Source organism: Eurosta solidaginis, chromosome 2 (assembly GCF_040869045.1).
Source record: "Eurosta solidaginis isolate ZX-2024a chromosome 2, ASM4086904v1, whole genome shotgun sequence".
Lineage (NCBI taxonomy): Eukaryota > Metazoa > Arthropoda > Insecta > Diptera > Tephritidae > Eurosta > Eurosta solidaginis.
Window position 1 is genome coordinate 21,281,205 of NC_090320.1, and position 18,585 is coordinate 21,299,789.

Consider the following 18,585-nt stretch of genomic DNA (forward strand, 5'->3'; position numbering starts at 1 on the left):
AGTCCTTAAAGGAAAATAGATAGACCCACCATTAAGTATACCGAAATAATCAGGTTGAAGAGCTGAGTTGATTTAGCCATGTCCGTCTGTCCGTCTGTCCGTCTGTCTGTTTGTATGCAACCTAGTCCCTCAATTTTTGAGATATCTTGATAAAATTTGGTGAGCGGGTGTATTTGGGTGTCCGATTAGACATTTGTCGGAACCGACCGGATCGGACCACTATAGCATATATCCTCCATACAACCGATTTTTCAGAAAAAGAGGATTTTTGTAATATCTTACCCAATTTAACAGATTTAAGCTTCAAAATTCACCATATACTTTCGTGTATTGCACATATTGTTGCCTGAAAAAATTTATGAGATCGGTCGTATATATAGTATATATCCCCCACAACCGATTGTTCAGATAAGGAACTTTTCGTAATTACTGCCCTATTTTAAGAGCTAGAGGCTTCAAATTTCAACGAATGCTTACGTATATAGCATATATTGTTGCCTGAAAAAATCCTAAAGATCGGTGGTATATATAGAATATATCTCATACAACCGATTGTTCAGATAAGAAACTTTCTACCCCATTTTAACAGCTATAAGCTTCAAATTTCACCGATTGCTTACGTATATAGCATATATTGTTGTCTGAAAAATTCATAGAGATCGGTTGTATATATAGTATATATCTCATACAACCGATTGTTCAGATAAAAAACTTTTCGCAATTTTTACCCCATTTTTACAGATATAAGCTTCAAATTTCACTGATTGCTTACGTATATAGCATATATTGTTGTCTGAAAAAATCACAGAGATCGGTTGTATATATAGTATATATCTCATACAACCGATTGTTCAGATAAGAAACTTTTCGCAATTTCTACCCCATTTTCACAGTTATAAGCTTCAAATTACACCGATTGCTTACGTATATAGTATGTATTGTTGTGTCAAAAAATCATATAGATCGGTGATATATATAATATATATGATGGTATATATAGTATATATATTTTTTTTTACGATTTCGGCCCCATTTAAACAGCTAGAAGCTTCAAATTTCACCAACTGCTTAGCATATATTGACGTCTGAAAAAATCATTGAGATCGGTGGTATACATAGTATATATCTCATACAACCGATTGTTCAGATAAGAAACTTTGCGCAATTTCTGCCCCGTTTTAACAGTTAGAAGCTTCAAATTTCACAAAATGCTTACGTATATAGCATATATTGTTGTCTGAGAAAATCATAGAGATCGGTGGTATATATATTATATACTTCATATAAACAGTCATTTTGACCCCTTTTTTAAGGCTAGAAGCTTCAAAATTCATCAAATTTCATCAAATAGTTACGTTTACGTCATATATTTTTGAAATACGTGATTCGTAGTCATAGTTTTTACATGCAGACCACAAAAAACGTGAAGCTTTGCATCCTCACACAGATTACCTACCTATTTTTATACCTTTCATGAAAATGAAATGGTATATTAATTTCGTCACGAAACCGAAAATTGTAAGTCCTTAAAGGAAAATAGATAGACCCACCATTAAGTATACCGAAATAATCAGGTTGAAGAGCTGAGTTGATTTAGCCATGTCCGTCTGTCCGTCTGTCCGTCTGTCTGTTTGTATGCAAACTAGTTCCTCAATTTTTGAGATATCTTGATAAAATTTGGTGAGCGGGTGTATTTGGGTGTCCGATTAGACATTTGTCGGAACCGACCGGATCGGACCACTATAGCATATATCCTCCATACAACCGATTTTTCAGAAAAAGAGGATTTTTGTAAAATCTTACCCAATTTAACAGATTGAAGCTTCAAACTTCACCATATACTTTCGTATATTGCACGTATTGTTGCCTTAAAAAATTGATGAGATCGGTCGTATATATAGTATATATCCCCCACAACCGATTGTTCAGATAAGGAACTTTTCGTAATTACTGCCCTATTTTAAGAGCTAGAGGCTTCAAATTTCAACGAATGCTTACGTATATAGCATATATTGTTGTCTGAAAAAATCATAAAGATCGGTGGTATATATAGTATATATATGGTGGTATATATAGTATATATATATAGTATATATATATATATATATATATATTTTCGCAAATTTTAGCCCCATTTTAACAGCTAGAAGCTTCAAATTTCACAGAATACTTACGTATATAGCATATATTATTGTCTGAAAAAATCATAGAGATCGGTTGTATATATAGTATATATCTCATACAACCGATTGTTCAGATAAGAAACTTTTCGCAATTTCTACCCCATTTTAACAGCTATAAGCTTCAAATTTCACCGATTGCTTACGTATATAGCATATATTGTTGTCTGAAAAAACATAGAGATCGGTTGAATATATAGTATATATCTCATACAACCGATTGTTCAGGTAAGAAACTTTTCGCAATTTCTACCCCATTTTAACAGCTATAAGCTTCAAATTTCACCGATTGCTTACGTATATAGCAAATATTGTTGTCTGAGAAAATCATAGAGACCGGTTGTATATATAGTATATATCTCATACAACCGATTGTTCAGATAAGAAACTTTTCGCAATTTCTACCCCATTTTAACAGCTATAAGCTTCAAATTTCACCGATTGCTTACGTATATAGTATGTATTGTTGACTGAAAAAATCATAGAGATCGGTTGTATATATAGTATATATCTCATACAACCGATTGTTCAGATAAGAAACTTTTCGCAATTTCTACCCCATTTTAACAGCTATAAGCTTCAAATTTCACCGATTGCTTACGTATGTAGCATATATTGTTGTCTGAAAAAATCATAGAGATCGGTTGTATATATAGTATATATCTCATACAACCGATTGTTCAGATAAAAAACTTTTCGCAATTTTTACCCCATTTTAACAGCTATAAGCTTCAAATTTCACTGATTGCTTACGTATATGGCATATATTGTTGTCTGAAAAAATCATAGAGATCGGTTGTATATATAGTATATATCTCATACAACCGATTGTTCAGATAAGAAACTTTTCGCAATTTCTACCCCATTTTAACAGTTATAAGCTTCAAATTACACCGATTGCTTACGTATATAGTATGTATTGTTGTGTCAAAAAATCATATAGATCGGTGATATATATAATATATATATGATGGTATATATAGTATATATATATAGTATATATATTTTTTTTTTACGATTTCGGCCCCATTTTAACAGCTAGAAGCTTCAAATTTCACCAACTGCTTACGTGTATAGCATATATTGACGTCTGAAAAAATCATAGAGATCGGTGGTATATATATTATATACTTCATATAAACAGTCATTTTGACCCCTTTTTTACGGCTAGAAGCTTCAAAATTCATCAAATTTCATCAAATAGTTACGTTTACGTCATATATTTTTGAAATACGTGATTCGTAGTCATAGTTTTTACATGCAGACCACAAAAAACGTGAAGCTTTGCATCCTCACACAGATTACCTACCTATTTTTATACCTTTCATGAAAATGAAATGGTATATTAATTTCGTCACGAAACCGAAAATTGTAAGTCCTTAAAGGAAAATAGATAGACCCACCATTAAGTATACCGAAATAATCAGGTTGAAGAGCTGAGTTGATTTAGCCATGTCCGTCTGTCCGTCTGTCCGTCTGTCTGTTTGTATGCAACCTAGTCCCTCAATTTTTGAGATATCTTGATAAAATTTGGTGAGCGGGTGTATTTGGGTGTCCGATTAGACATTTGTCGGAACCGACCGGATCGGACCACTATAGCATATATCCTCCATACAACCGATTTTTCAGAAAAAGAGGATTTTTGTAATATCTTACCCAATTTAACAGATTGAAGCTTCAAAATTCACCATATACTTTCGTGTATTGCACATATTGTTGCCTGAAAAAATTTATGAGATCGGTCGTATATATAGTATATATCCCCCACAACCGATTGTTCAGATAAGGAACTTTTCGTAATTACTGCCCTATTTTAAGAGCTAGAGGCTTCAAATTTCAACGAATGCTTACGTATATAGCATATATTGTTGTCTGAAAAAATCCTAAAGATCGGTGGTATATATAGAATATATCTCATACAACCGATTGTTCAGATAAGAAACTTTCTACCCCATTTTAACAGCTATAAGCTTCAAATTTCACCGATTGCTTACGTATATAGCATATATTGTTGTCTGAAAAATTCATAGAGATCGGTTGTATATATAGTATATATCTCATACAACCGATTGTTCAGATAAAAAACTTTTCGCAATTTTTACCCCATTTTTACAGATATAAGCTTCAAATTTCACTGATTGCTTACGTATATAGCATATATTGTTGTCTGAAAAAATCACAGAGATCGGTTGTATATATAGTATATATCTCATACAACCGATTGTTCAGATAAGAAACTTTTCGCAATTTCTACCCCATTTTCACAGTTATAAGCTTCAAATTACACCGATTGCTTACGTATATAGTATGTATTGTTGTGTCAAAAAATCATATAGATCGGTGATATATATAATATATATGATGGTATATATAGTATATATATTTTTTTTTACGATTTCGGCCCCATTTTAACAGCTAGAAGCTTCAAATTTCACCAACTGCTTAGCATATATTGACGTCTGAAAAAATCATTGAGATCGGTGGTATACATAGTATATATCTCATACAACCGATTGTTCAGATAAGAAACTTTGCGCAATTTCTGCCCCGTTTTAACAGTTAGAAGCTTCAAATTTCACAAAATGCTTACGTATATAGCATATATTGTTGTCTGAGAAAATCATAGAGATCGGTGGTATATATATTATATACTTCATATAAACAGTCATTTTGACCCCTTTTTTAAGGCTAGAAGCTTCAAAATTCATCAAATTTCATCAAATAGTTACGCTTACGTCATATATTTTTGAAATACGTGATTCGTAGTCATAGTTTTTACATGCAGACCACAAAAAACGTGAAGCTTTGCATCCTCACACAGATTACCTACCTATTTTTATACCTTTCATGAAAATGAAATGGTATATTAATTTCGTCACGAAACCGAAAATTGTAAGTCCTTAAAGGAAAATAGATAGACCCACCATTAAGTATACCGAAATAATCAGGTTGAAGAGCTGAGTTGATTTAGCCATGTCCGTCTGTCCGTCTGTCCGTCTGTCTGTTTGTATGCAAACTAGTTCCTCAATTTTTGAGATATCTTGATAAAATTTGGTGAGCGGGTGTATTTGGGTGTCCGATTAGACATTTGTCGGAACCGACCGGATCGGACCACTATAGCATATATCCTCCATACAACCGATTTTTCAGAAAAAGAGGATTTTTGTAAAATCTTACCCAATTTAACAGATTGAAGCTTCAAACTTCACCATATACTTTCGTATATTGCACGTATTGTTGCCTTAAAAAATTGATGAGATCGGTCGTATATATAGTATATATCCCCCACAACCGATTGTTCAGATAAGGAACTTTTCGTAATTACTGCCCTATTTTAAGAGCTAGAGGCTTCAAATTTCAACGAATGCTTACGTATATAGCATATATTGTTGTCTGAAAAAATCATAAAGATCGGTGGTATATATAGTATATATATGGTGGTATATATAGTATATATATATAGTATATATATATATATATATATATATTTTCGCAAATTTTAGCCCCATTTTAACAGCTAGAAGCTTCAAATTTCACAGAATACTTACGTATATAGCATATATTATTGTCTGAAAAAATCATAGAGATCGGTTGTATATATAGTATATATCTCATACAACCGATTGTTCAGATAAGAAACTTTTCGCAATTTCTACCCCATTTTAACAGCTATAAGCTTCAAATTTCACCGATTGCTTACGTATATAGCATATATTGTTGTCTGAAAAAACATAGAGATCGGTTGAATATATAGTATATATCTCATACAACCGATTGTTCAGGTAAGAAACTTTTCGCAATTTCTACCCCATTTTAACAGCTATAAGCTTCAAATTTCACCGATTGCTTACGTATATAGCAAATATTGTTGTCTGAGAAAATCATAGAGACCGGTTGTATATATAGTATATATCTCATACAACCGATTGTTCAGATAAGAAACTTTTCGCAATTTCTACCCCATTTTAACAGCTATAAGCTTCAAATTTCACCGATTGCTTACGTATATAGTATGTATTGTTGAGTCAAAAAATCATAGAGATCGGTGATATATATAATATATATATGATGGTATATATAGTATATATATATAGTATATATATATTTTTTTTGCGATTTCGGCCTCATTTTAACAGCTATAAGCTTCAAATTTCACCAAATGCTTACGTGTATAGCATATATTGTTGTCTGAAAAAATCATAGAGATCGGTGGTATATATATTATATACTTCATATAAACTGTAATTTTTGCCCCTTTTTTACGGCTAGAAGCTTCAAAATTCATCAAATTTCATCAAATATTTAGGTTTACGTCATATGTTTTTGAAAGACGTGATTCGTAGTCATAGTTTTTACATGCAGACCACAAAAAACGTGAAGCTTTGCATCCTCACACAGATTACCTACCTATTTTTTATTTTATATTTATCTTAAAAATCGTTTAGATATGTTCAAATTTCACCAAATGCTTACGTGTATAGCATATATTGTTGTCTGAAAAAATCATAGAGATCGGTGGTATATATATTATATACCCCATATAAACTCTAATTGTTGCCCCCTTTTTACGGCTAGAAGCTTCAAAATTCATCAAATTTCATCAAATAGTTACGTTTACGTCATATATTGTTGAAATACGTGATTCGTAGTCATATTTTTTACACGCAGACCACAAAAAATCTGAAACTTTGCATCCTCACACAAAGTACCTACCTGTTTTTTATTTTATATTTATCTTAAAAATCGTTAAGGTATGTAGATCTGTTCACTATATATTTCTTATCTTATACATCCGATTATTCGGAGATTACGAACGGCATAAGATTATTGTTCAGCCCCATTCATGAAAGGTATGAAGTCTTTGGCACAGCCAAAGACAATCCCGTCCTTACTTGTTTTAGCTGCTTTATATAATTTCGGAGATATAGCGAATTAAAATGTTTCCAAATAAGGGGAGTGGCACGTTTCCAAAAAAAAAAATAATAATAGGCAGAAAAATACTGAGTTAACAGGGACGCCCATAGGGTACTCCCATACATACACAATCACACACACCTCCTGGATGTAGTGCTTCTGAACACAAGCTGGCAAGACACACCTTTTCTTGAAATGGGTGAGGCTCCATAATCGATAGTACGACCACTAGTGCCAATTTAGCTCTACAGACTGAGTGAATGGAAGAATAGTGTGTGCTATACCAAAAAGGATCATTCAGCGATGATTGTGGAGATCAACTTAGAGCTTCGAGGAATGCGCACTATACCAGCTTCATCCAAATCCTACAAAGTTGTTCTGAAAAGATCAACAGGTGAGAGAAAATATCGATATCCTATTTCCCATGCAAAAAAGCGTATAACCGCTGCATACATCAAAATCTCCCACTCTTCTCATTAAAGAAGGTACCGTGAAGAAAATCCTTCAAGCCCTTAAAAAACTTGAAGACCATAAGACCAGTTGGCGTGCCCAATAAAGTACTTAAATTGGCCTTTACTCAAGTTACGCTTGCATTTGCAAAATTGTTCAATCCCTGTTTAACTGAGGGAATATTCTCAAAAATAAGGAAGCGTCAGTAAACACCAACCGGAGACATCTAGTCTTATTTGTTTGTTTGACTCCCCCTTTCAAGATCTCGAAGGAGTTATATATAGTCGCTTGGAAAAGGAAGCTGAAAGAGTGAGAGATATATCTGAAAACAAGATCGGGTTCAGAAGAGGAGATTCCCCATTAACGCTGTGGCTTAAATAGCGGTTCAACAGATCATAAGTAATAATAGAGCTATATTTTCTTATCGTCACCTCCCGATGGAGTACTTGAAGGTAGTACCGAAAGGAATTGGTGCATAGGTTAGGGTAGCTTAAGAGGGCGTGCGTAGGATTTTCCCATAATTCCATTGTACGTGCCCCCAGTTAGTGCCGAGGCCGGCAAATTCCTGCAACCAGAGAGAGCTTCTTGGTATGCGCCACCGTCGTAGAATTGGGGAAATAGCGCTATGACTTGTGATGACATCCCTAAGTATTCCCCCTGCAGATTTGTTAGCAGGTCCGTTGTCCTTAACTCATATTCCTCGATGTGTTTCAATGGCGGTCATACGGAGCCGTTTGTTGTCCATTTTTGAACAATTCCTGGCCTTTGCATGTGGGACCCAGCAAAGGGAGGCATTAAGGTCGTATGGACGCCAACGAGGCCGACACCGCCGAACGATATCCGACTTTATCACGTACGATTTTATTGCCTTTGAGGCGGCCTGATTGTCGACAAATATCGTTTCATTGATATCTGGTACCGTACTATCTTGGAGCAATCTGGCTGCTCTCTCTATGATTTAGACCTCTACCTAGAAGAGACTGCATGATTCAGGGAGTCTGTGCGATTGTTTTACCTGCAGATAATTTGGGTACATTCCAGATCTAGTTCCATTGTCAATTTTTGAGCCACCTGCGTGGATTATAATGCCCCTACCGCTGACTAAGCCTTTATCCTATTCCTCATTAAAGGTTAGAGTCGTACTTTGACTGTGCGGCTTTGATTCAGTGCTTCTTCCTCTGAAGATAAATATACAGCGCAACTCCTTTCCTCTTAAGAGGAGGTTGCCATTGTAAATTGAAAAAATAACACGAAAAATAACTGTTTTTCGCTGAGCGAAAAATAAAACTCAAGTCATCATCATCATCCTCCTTAACTCCTATTGGAGCATAGGGCCTCGACCACCGACTTAAATCTTATTCTGTTAGGTGCAGTTCTTGTGATGTCATTCCACGTATATCCTGCGTCTTCGAGTTCTTTATCCACAGTTCTGCGCCAAGTTTTCGCAGGTGCACCAGGTCGTCGGCTTCCTTGTGGATTACATCGCAATGCTTGTCTGGCTATATTTACTGGAGGTCTTCTGAGAGTGTGATCAATCCACGATCATTTACGCTTGGTTATTTCTGTGGCAGCCTTAGGTTGATTTGTTCTAGACCATAAGTCGTCATTTGAAATTCTTTCCGGCCATCGAATTTTCAGGATTCGGCGCAGACATTTATTAATAAAAACTTGTAGACGTTTCTGAATTCAAGTTGATCTTTTCCACGTCTCGCAAGCATAAAACAGTACTGATTTAACATTCGAATTAAACAGTCGAAGTTTCGTTTTTAAAGATATTTGGATGGACCTCCTCCACACGTTTGCCAGTTGCCCAAAAACCATTCTTGCTTTGTTTATGCGAAACTGAACGTCCTCATCTGCACCGCTCTTATTTGAGTCAATACTACCAAGATAAACAACGGACTCTACACCTTCGATTTCATTTTCGTCAACCGTAAGCATCAATGGCCTTGATGAAATACTATAGCCGCATCTTATGACTTTGGTTTTCGCTGTATTGATGCTTAGTCCGGCCTCCTTTGCATGTGTGTTGACAGCTTCTAAATTGTGTTGAAGGTCAGTACTTCTGTGGCTTAGCAGACAGACATCGTCTGCATATTCTAAATCCCCTAGCTGAGTGAAAGGCGTCCACTGTACACCGTGTCCACCATTTTCTGCGTTCCTCATAATCTCGTTTAATGCCAAGATAAACAAGAGCGGCGAGAGTATGCATCCCTGTCGCACCCCGATTGTAATTTCGAAGGGTTCTGAGAGGCACCCATCGTGACTGACCCGGCACTTAAATTCGGCATACATTGCCTTTATAATGTTGATTATTTTATTGGGCATCCCTCGTTTTCGTAGTATTTCCCAAATATATTTCCTGTCGAGACTATCAAAAGCCTTTTTAAAGTCGATAAAAAGTAAATAAGCTGATGTTCTGTATTCACAGCATTGTTCAACAATGATTCGGACGGTATTTATTAGATCAACACAGGATCGGTTTTGTCTAAAGCCAAACTGATTTTCTCTTAGAATTCCGTGCACCGCCTCTTGGATTCAGGACAGTAAGATCGTGGAGAACACTTTGCTAGGAATCGAGAGTAAGGTGATACCTCTGTAGTTGTTACAATCAGAGATATCTCCCTTTTTTGCGACTTTTACAAGTATGCCTTCATTCCACTGACGAGGGTAGGATTCTTCTTCCCATTACTGACGGAAGATTGGAAGTAAGGTTTCAGCTGCGGTATCTGGATCTGCTATGAGGTATTCGGCATATATGTCATCAGTTCCTGTGGCCTTGCCCTTTTTTAAGGACTTGATTGCTGAAATTATTTCATTTTTCGTAGGGGCGCGCTGTTTACCCCATTGAAGTGGGGTTGGTTGTTGTAGTTTGCAGCAATAGTGTTGGAATTTAAGGTCGCTTCACCTACAGGATTATTTAATACTTTCTTGAAGTGTTCCACCCATACACTCATTTGATGTTCGCTTTCAGTAATAAGAATTCCGTTTAAGTCTTTTACTGGTTTTTACCACTCCTGTATTTTCCGGTGAGTTCCCTACTAATCTCATAGAGTTCCCTCATATTATTTAATCTGGCTGCCGTTTCAGCTCGACTTGCTAATGTGTCAGCCCATTCCCTCTTGTCTTTTCTAGCAGACTTCTTAATTTGCTTGCATTTTTCTTTATACTTTGCGGATAACTGCCTTGCTTCCTCCGTGTCATTGTTGTTCGTCCGTCTGAGAAGCGATTCTTTAATTTTCCGCCGCTGTTCAATAAGTGTCCACGTATTATTTGTTAGCCATACTCTCTTTGCTTTGTTTTTGTGTCCAAGGATACTGCTACCAAGTTCTTGGTAGATATTATTAACGGAGTCTAGCCTGCCACCTGTACTACCACTCATGTTTACCTGGCATTTTGATATTCTTCATGCTTTAGTTTCTCAATATCAATTTTCTTGCTCATTTTTTGAAGGTTTTTCTGTACTGCGGCTACCTTAAATCTGAAACTACCAGCTATAAGGTAGTGATCGCTACCAATATCTGCTCCTCTTTTAACGCGCACATCTAGCAAGGATGACCTCCATCTGCTGTTTATTAGTACGTGATCAATTTGGTTATTAGTGCGTTGATCCGGAGACGTCCATGTTGTTTTGTGGACTAATTTATGTGGGAATAAGCTTCCACCGATCACCAGACCGTTTTCACAACAAAATTCTATAAGCCTACTACCATTGTCATTCCGGGTACCAGGGCTGTGTTTACCCATGTATATATCTAGACCATCATTGTCAGATCCAACTTTAGCATTAAAGTCGCCCAGAATAACACATATGTCCCCTTGATTAACATGTGAATTTACGCAGCTGTTGAGCGTATCGAAAAATTCGTTTTTCATTTCGTCATTTTGGCTTTCTGTTCGTCCATAAACATTGATGATGACTAGTTTCCTTGCTCTAGTGCGGAGTTTAAGTATAATAATTCTGGGGCTTATCGGCACCCATTCAATGATAATTTTCGCTATTGTACTTGTTATTAAAAAACCTACGCCGCTGGTGTGACTCTCTCCTTCATTTCGGCCCGAGTATAGGAACGTTGTTCCTTGGTCATTTATTCGGCCATATCCTGTCCATCTGCACTCTTGTATGGCTAATATGTCTATTTTGTATCGCTGCATTTCCCTCCGTAGCTGTTCAAGCTTACCACTCTCATAGAGAGTTCGTACATTCCATGTACATATTTGTGTTTTATGCTTCATGCCGATTCTGTGATGTTGGTTACTTTCAGGAATATGATCTTGGTCGGTCGTTTCAGTTTCATTCATCCTAATATTAAAGCGTGAATTTGGCGCCTCCACATCCGATGTGCCAGCTGCCGAAGCAGAGGGATTGTGTCGCAAATGCTGGTTACCCCGTGGAGAATAGTTTCCGTTATCGTTTTGATCCATGCTAGAATATTATTTAAATTTCAATCAGCGAGTGATGAGTTCACAGATTGCTCGAAGCAGGCCGCTCCTTACATGGAGAACAGACGCCCACCTGCCGGCTACTCGGCTCCCAAAGAGGCGACAGGATTTTTTTTTTTTTATGTTTTTTGTACTTTGGTTTTTTTAACGAAGTGTCCTTCTTCCGCCTGTGTGGTCCGCGGGAGATATTTGATTTCTCTCCTACCACCCATATCTGGGAGGCATTCCCCTATTCGCCACCTGGGGACGCGCCCTCTAGGGATTTCAGGCTCCCCCCTCAAGTAGTAACTGTTAAAAAGTGATTTATACCCGTTACGATGCGTGAATTATATTAAACATTCATTTGAAAGTGTTATTTGAAACTGTTGTTTAATTAAATTTTTTACCGCTTAATTTTATACGATTTTTTCCTTCTCGTCCTTCCCGTTCTCTTCTACTTAAAAACACCAAAAACAAATCTCCCTACTCAGTGCAGAACTGTCTGCGGCAATCTTATGCAAAATTCACAAATGTCATTTCGAGTCGAAACCTGAGCATTGATGTGTTGTGCGGATGCACCAACAGCGTAAAACATCTGACAGCTACCGAAAATTCGGTAGCGCACAAATTCCATTCCACTAAACACTTCATATCGTTTATGTTTAATGAAAAGGAACAATTTCTGTTGAAAAAGGATTCAATAAACAATCAATTCTACAAAATGCATGTTGTTGTTGAAAAAAGTGGGATGGAGGTAAACGAACTGATTTTGATGAGTTACTTAAAACTGAGGTATGAATGTTTGAATATTGTACATAAATACATATAAAATAAGATTTTTACCTTTTTGGTGTCATTTAATAATAGTTTAAGCTCTAAGCCGTTCTTCCCATACTCGTATTTCTATTATCAACTGATTTGAATTTCTTGTTCGAAGGTTTACCTGAAAGACACAAAAAAAAAGTTTAATACCAATTTCACACAGAGCATTAATGAGTTAATTAGTAAAGTTTTCTATATTAAAGCCGTTATTGAACCAAATTTTCCATACAAAATGCATTTTCTTGGTTGTGTTTCGGATATGACAAGCAAAAATAAGCGCGCCTTGTTTGACGGGCTTTTAAACGGTTAATACTGTTTTCACACAGACGGCTTATTGAATAATAAAGGCAGTTTTCTACATTAAGACGGTTATTGAGCTTAATCTTCCCTACAAAATTCGAATCTATTATTATTTCATTAGTAGCTAATCGAATGCCTAATGAAGTCAAAAGCACAATGCAACTCTGTTGGCAGCGTTCCGCTTCCGTTTCCGCTTCTTAGTTTTAAAAGCAAATTTCATTGTCTGCATGGCGGAACGATACAAGGTGGCCGCATCGAACAGCTGATTATAACCTTTTTTATTTGATTTGATGCAACAACTACCGGCGCAGTACGATTTTGACATTTGTCCATCGAATTTACAAGTACATGGAATTTTGTTTGTTTGTAGGTATGTCACCATGCTCCCACTTTGTATCGTTCCGCCATGATTGTCTGTCTCATCCTTCATACTAATCGAGCAGTTACTTCTGTGTGAAAGCAAAAAATTTACGATATCATTAGCAGGTGAAATGAGATCATTAAGTTTCTGTGTGAAAACAGGGTTAAGTGTTTAATAGCTGTGTGTTTTTTACATGTATATACATATGCACTTAAACTTTATGTGGACTGCTAAGTGTGTAACTTTGTCTAAATTAATGAAATTATTGCGCAGAATATTACTACTGCTAAAATTCCGAATGCATTATACTCAGTTGCATTTGAAATGTGTCTCACCATTTTTTCTCTACACTATTCTCAACTTCTTCACAACTCATCGCAACCGATTCAGCTATAGGTTATACACTATGCTCAACAGAGGTTTGTATTTAGTACAACTTCATTTTGTAGCGTGTTATTTACCACTGCTCCGCCTACCACACGTTTTTCTAAGCGGGGTCGCCGCTCGGCAGTGATTTGGCAAACACACAGGGTGTATTTCTGTCATGAAAAGCAAAAATTCATTTGCTTTGCAGATGCCGTTCGGAGTCAGCATAAAACATGTACATACGTCCCATCACGCAAATTTGTACGAAAAATTAAGAGGAGCGTGACGCAAATTGGAAGGCTTGGGCTAAAACCTCTTCGGAGGTTATCACGCCTTGCATTAATTTATTTTTTATTTACCACTGCCGTGTGTCTGCAACAATTGTCGCTAGATGGATCTCCTTAACATTATCTACTAAGTGATAAGCGTTTTTATTTTTACCCGCAAATGTGGATGTATATACATGTTTAAAAAAAAACACGGCTAATAATGATTTGCAAGTGCACAGCGAAAGCATTGCTGCAAATCCAATATTCTGCTGAGCAAGTTCTGTTGAGCGTGCCTGAAAGTATTCCTCACAAGGTGGATTAAAAACTTATGTTTATAGGTGCCCAACTGTGAATAAGAGCTATACAAGAAAAAGGCTATACCTACAGAAAAGTTACAAAGCGTGCAGCGAGAAATTCATATGGTTGATTGGGCTCTTGACTTCTTCTAAAAACAAGACGCTTTTATCAAAAGATGTTCTAAAAAAGTGTTCTACATTTTTTACCAAAAGTGCCATATTTTATGTAAGTGTTGAGGCACGACTGTAGTGCGAGGAGTTTCATATGGATAAAGGAATAATGCCCGGAAATTCCACCAAAAATTCTAAATTTAAAATCAAACGAGAGAGAAGACGAACCCGATATCCTAATCGCCGATGATGGAAATGCAGAAAGACAACATCTCGGCTAAAGAATCCTAAGGCACCAGGTAATGACGAACTGCCCGACGAGCTGTTCAAACAAGGATGCGAAAAGCTGGTGAAGAGCATGCATCAACTCCTATGCAAAATATGGTCGGATGAGCGCATGCATCCTAGAATTTAGGTCTGCCCACACTAAAAAGGCCACCCCACAAATTGAGCCAATTACCGCGCAATCAGCCTGTTTAATATCGCTCATAAGGTTCTATCTAGCGTACTGTGCGAAAGAGTGGAGCACATTATCAACGGACTGATAGGGCCTAATCAGTGCAGCTTTAGATCTGATAAATCTACTTTAGACCTAATATTCGCTATGCTCCAGATCCTGGAGAAGGCTGACGATAAGAGAATCGACACTAATCATCTTCTTGTCGACTTCAAAGTAGCCTCTAACAGCGTGAATAGAAGTTGCAGAATTAATAGGGCTCTGTCAAATGTCATTACCAGCTCCTTTAGTAAGAGGGAAGGACCCCTCCGAGCCACTAGAAACCAAACGAGGCTTCAGACAAGGCAGTCGCCCTTCGTGCGATTTCTTCAACATAATGCTGATAATTCCGCAGCAGAACTAAACCATGATGGTACAATCTATTATAAGACCGTTTAATTACTAGCGTATGCTGGTGATATTGGTATTATTGGCCTAACTCCTCTGGCTTCTATAAAGAGGCAAACAAGTGGGTATTTCAGGAAGATGAGGTGAGGTGTTCGAGACGCTTGCAAGCATTTCACTCCCGCGACAGATGCCTAACCGCGAGTGCGCAAACTTCTCAAACTGTTTATAACGGCTTATACTTAAGTAGAAAAAGTTTGCATTTTATATATCATCGAAGGCACGATCTACGATAAGAGAATATGTACCGCAAAAACTTTGCGTGACGAAATTCCCTTATCTTGCACAGCGCCATCAGTTTTGATCACTAGGTGACCTCGGTCGCCTACTACTTTTGGTGTCTCCGGTGATTGTACCGGAGGTAACCTGGTTCCTATCCCTTCCTTCTCCCAGAAACAGGTGTACACATGGCTGCCATGCCTACGGTGCCAGGACACCGTACAAATCATCTGGGTATACATCCCATTTGTGACCTGCAACTGTAATAGATTTCACCAAGCACCGGGTCGATCACCCGAGTCGTTATCTGCGCATCGCCGTGACTAGTCGCACATCGATTTCACCAACCACCGGTTACTTGAAAGCCGTTCAATCGATTCGACATCTGCGAATTCACCGACATCCACCGATCTGTCATCTAGGATTCGCCGGGTATAGATTACATTAACAACCTGAACGCTCTCCGGCGATCCTACTCCTGTTCCCCTTCTCTCCAGTATTACAACTAGAAACAATTCTCTGCCTCGGTCTGTGTGTGTGTATGTCTGAGCCAAATACCACCAACAAGGTAATGGGTTTTGATTTAGAAAAGAACGCCTCTGGATTGACCAAGTGTTACTTCTTACTACAACCTTCGACGAAACCCACCTTACAAACTAAAAGAGTTAGAACATTTATCTAAAGCTTAGAATTCTTAGCAGCTCAGTTCATACAAACCAAAGAGTATTGATTGCAATCTTACACTGTAATATGTATAGCACTACCCAATATAAATTTGGTCCAAGAAGCGCTCTTTCCTCACCTTACTACTTAGCGGCTCATCAGAGCTCATTTCAGCGTGAATTGTCTATACGAATCAATGTTGGCACATCAAAAGCTATTAGAGCCTACATTAATGAAATGAATGAAGGAATCGCAGCATCAAAATGATCAAATTACCACCTTTTTGCGATTTGACTCAAACGATAATTTTTCTTTGTATTTTTTCGATAATTCGTTGTTTGCTTTAAATTCGTACACAAAAACGTAAAAAATTTAATGTCATAGCACACACACACACACACGCAAACATGAGTGAGTCTAATTTAAAGCGAGTAGATATGTATGTAAGTATTTTGAACTTTATTGATTTCTACGGATTTTAATGTCCAAGGCAGCAAGCCGCCCTTACGATTCTAAAATGCCTTGCTTGCGTCGTCGCTTCGACTCGTATGTAGACTGCGTATGACCATTTATGTGTGTGCTTGTATGCTGGGGCTTTCGCACGTTTGGTTCTAAGTATGCTGCTTTCAAATGACCTTAAACTCCTTCTCTCACTTTCTTATTACGACACAACGCTGCCCTTGTCTGAGTGTCTGTTCGCTATGTTGGCTGGGCTATACAGCACCGTTGTTTTTGGTCTTTAGGTTCCTTGTACAGCTCAACAAGTGGTTATCATCATCATATTTGCAAACGGGCAACGGGCGCACTTGAACTTTGTTAAACTGGCACGACACCAGCACTGGCAGCTAGCAGGCAAGAGTGCGCCAGCCAACATTCAACCAACCAGCCATACAGTCAGCCAGCCAGCCTCCCCTTGCACCCTGCCATGTATAGAAATATTCTAGACTTGGCGCAGACAGCGCACTGAAGTCACCCGCAACATTATCTACCGACAACGCACATTAAAAACGGTGAAAAAGTATTTTCGTTAGATTGTTGGAGTAGGAGTAGGCAATGGGGATTAATAAAAGTTCGCTTAGTTGAACGGATAAAAAGAAAAGATAATGTTTTTTTGCTGTGCCAAAGTTTTACTTATTTGTTTGCTTTAATGACGTTTTAGTGCAGAGAATTGAGAACGCAAGGCTAAATTTTAATTTTTGCCTCCTACAAGTTTCGAAGCTTTTACGCCTTCCTCAGGGAGTATTATTTTATTAAAAGAAACAATGAAACTTGAAGAAGAAATGAGAAACTTGACAAAGCTGGGAATATAAGGGGAAACGATGAAAAATGCTGTACCAGCTCAGAAAGGCAGAACACGACGTATATGTGGACGACGATAGCCAGCGATATCGTGACTCGAATGGGAATCAAGTGAGAACGACAAAATGCCGGTATCAGATGAATGAAGTCAATTCAAATTACGTAACGCTTATATTTCTTTTACCATTGAAAAAAAGGACTTCGCGCCCCCAGCTGTTCAAGGAGCTTAGAATACTCCCGCGATAGGTATTTCGAGCCTATATGGTCACGTTGTATTGGCGCGATGTTGGAAGAATCAAATGAAAACGACACACTGCATGCTCAAAATGTATAAAGTCAAGCTAAATTACGTTACACCCCTGGCTGTTTAAGGGCCTGAGAATATAGGTATGCTGTCGTAAGAGGTGTCTAAGGTATACAGGTCCGAAGGCACGCGAAAGGCGGGCAAGTACCAGAAGGTGATTTTACGGAAGCGTGCCGGATTCATATTTGGCAAAGTACTGCATACTTTGGCAACCCTCTTTACATTCGGGGACTGTTTTGCGGTTATGTCAGCAGCAATTTCGAGCCTTTCGAGATCAACACATTTTTCAAACAAGGTGACTTTCTTTTGTGTGAATTCTTCGATTTAAATCTGGAGAATATTGTCTGAGCACTGGAACGAAACTACCCCGGCACATCTATTACAATCAGCTGAGATGACTTTGATATATTCCGGATGAAGATGCTTTAAAAGATTGAATGAAGATGCGTCGTCCAGAAAGTTTTTCTAACGAAACCGCACGTGGTAGTACAAGTAAGGAGGCCATATTGCGTTGAAAGGATCCAGTGGGAGGAATATACGTAGCGATAAAGACAATCCCCAAAAATACTGGGGTGTGTTATCGTTGTTGAAGTTACTTTGCCGTATTAAGAGCTGGTATGTGCCGATTACAAGCACCATTACGGTACAAGCTAGGCCTACTAGGCCATCTCGACATACCCGCTAGTTGCAGAGCCTTGCCTGCTAAAG

At 37.6% G+C, this 18,585-nt stretch overlaps 1 protein-coding gene across 1 annotated transcript in view; it reads right to left on the bottom strand.

Annotated features, from left to right (window-relative positions):
* tio (tiptop) overlaps window positions 1-12,903 on the bottom strand; it is a 502,506-nt gene extending 489,603 nt beyond the window's left edge. The window contains exon 1 of the transcript XR_010949348.1: window positions 12,810-12,903. The gene's annotated coding sequence lies outside the window, so the exon portion shown is untranslated. The remainder of the gene's footprint in view (window positions 1-12,809) is intronic.
* Between the last annotated feature and the right edge of the window lie 5,682 nt (window positions 12,904-18,585).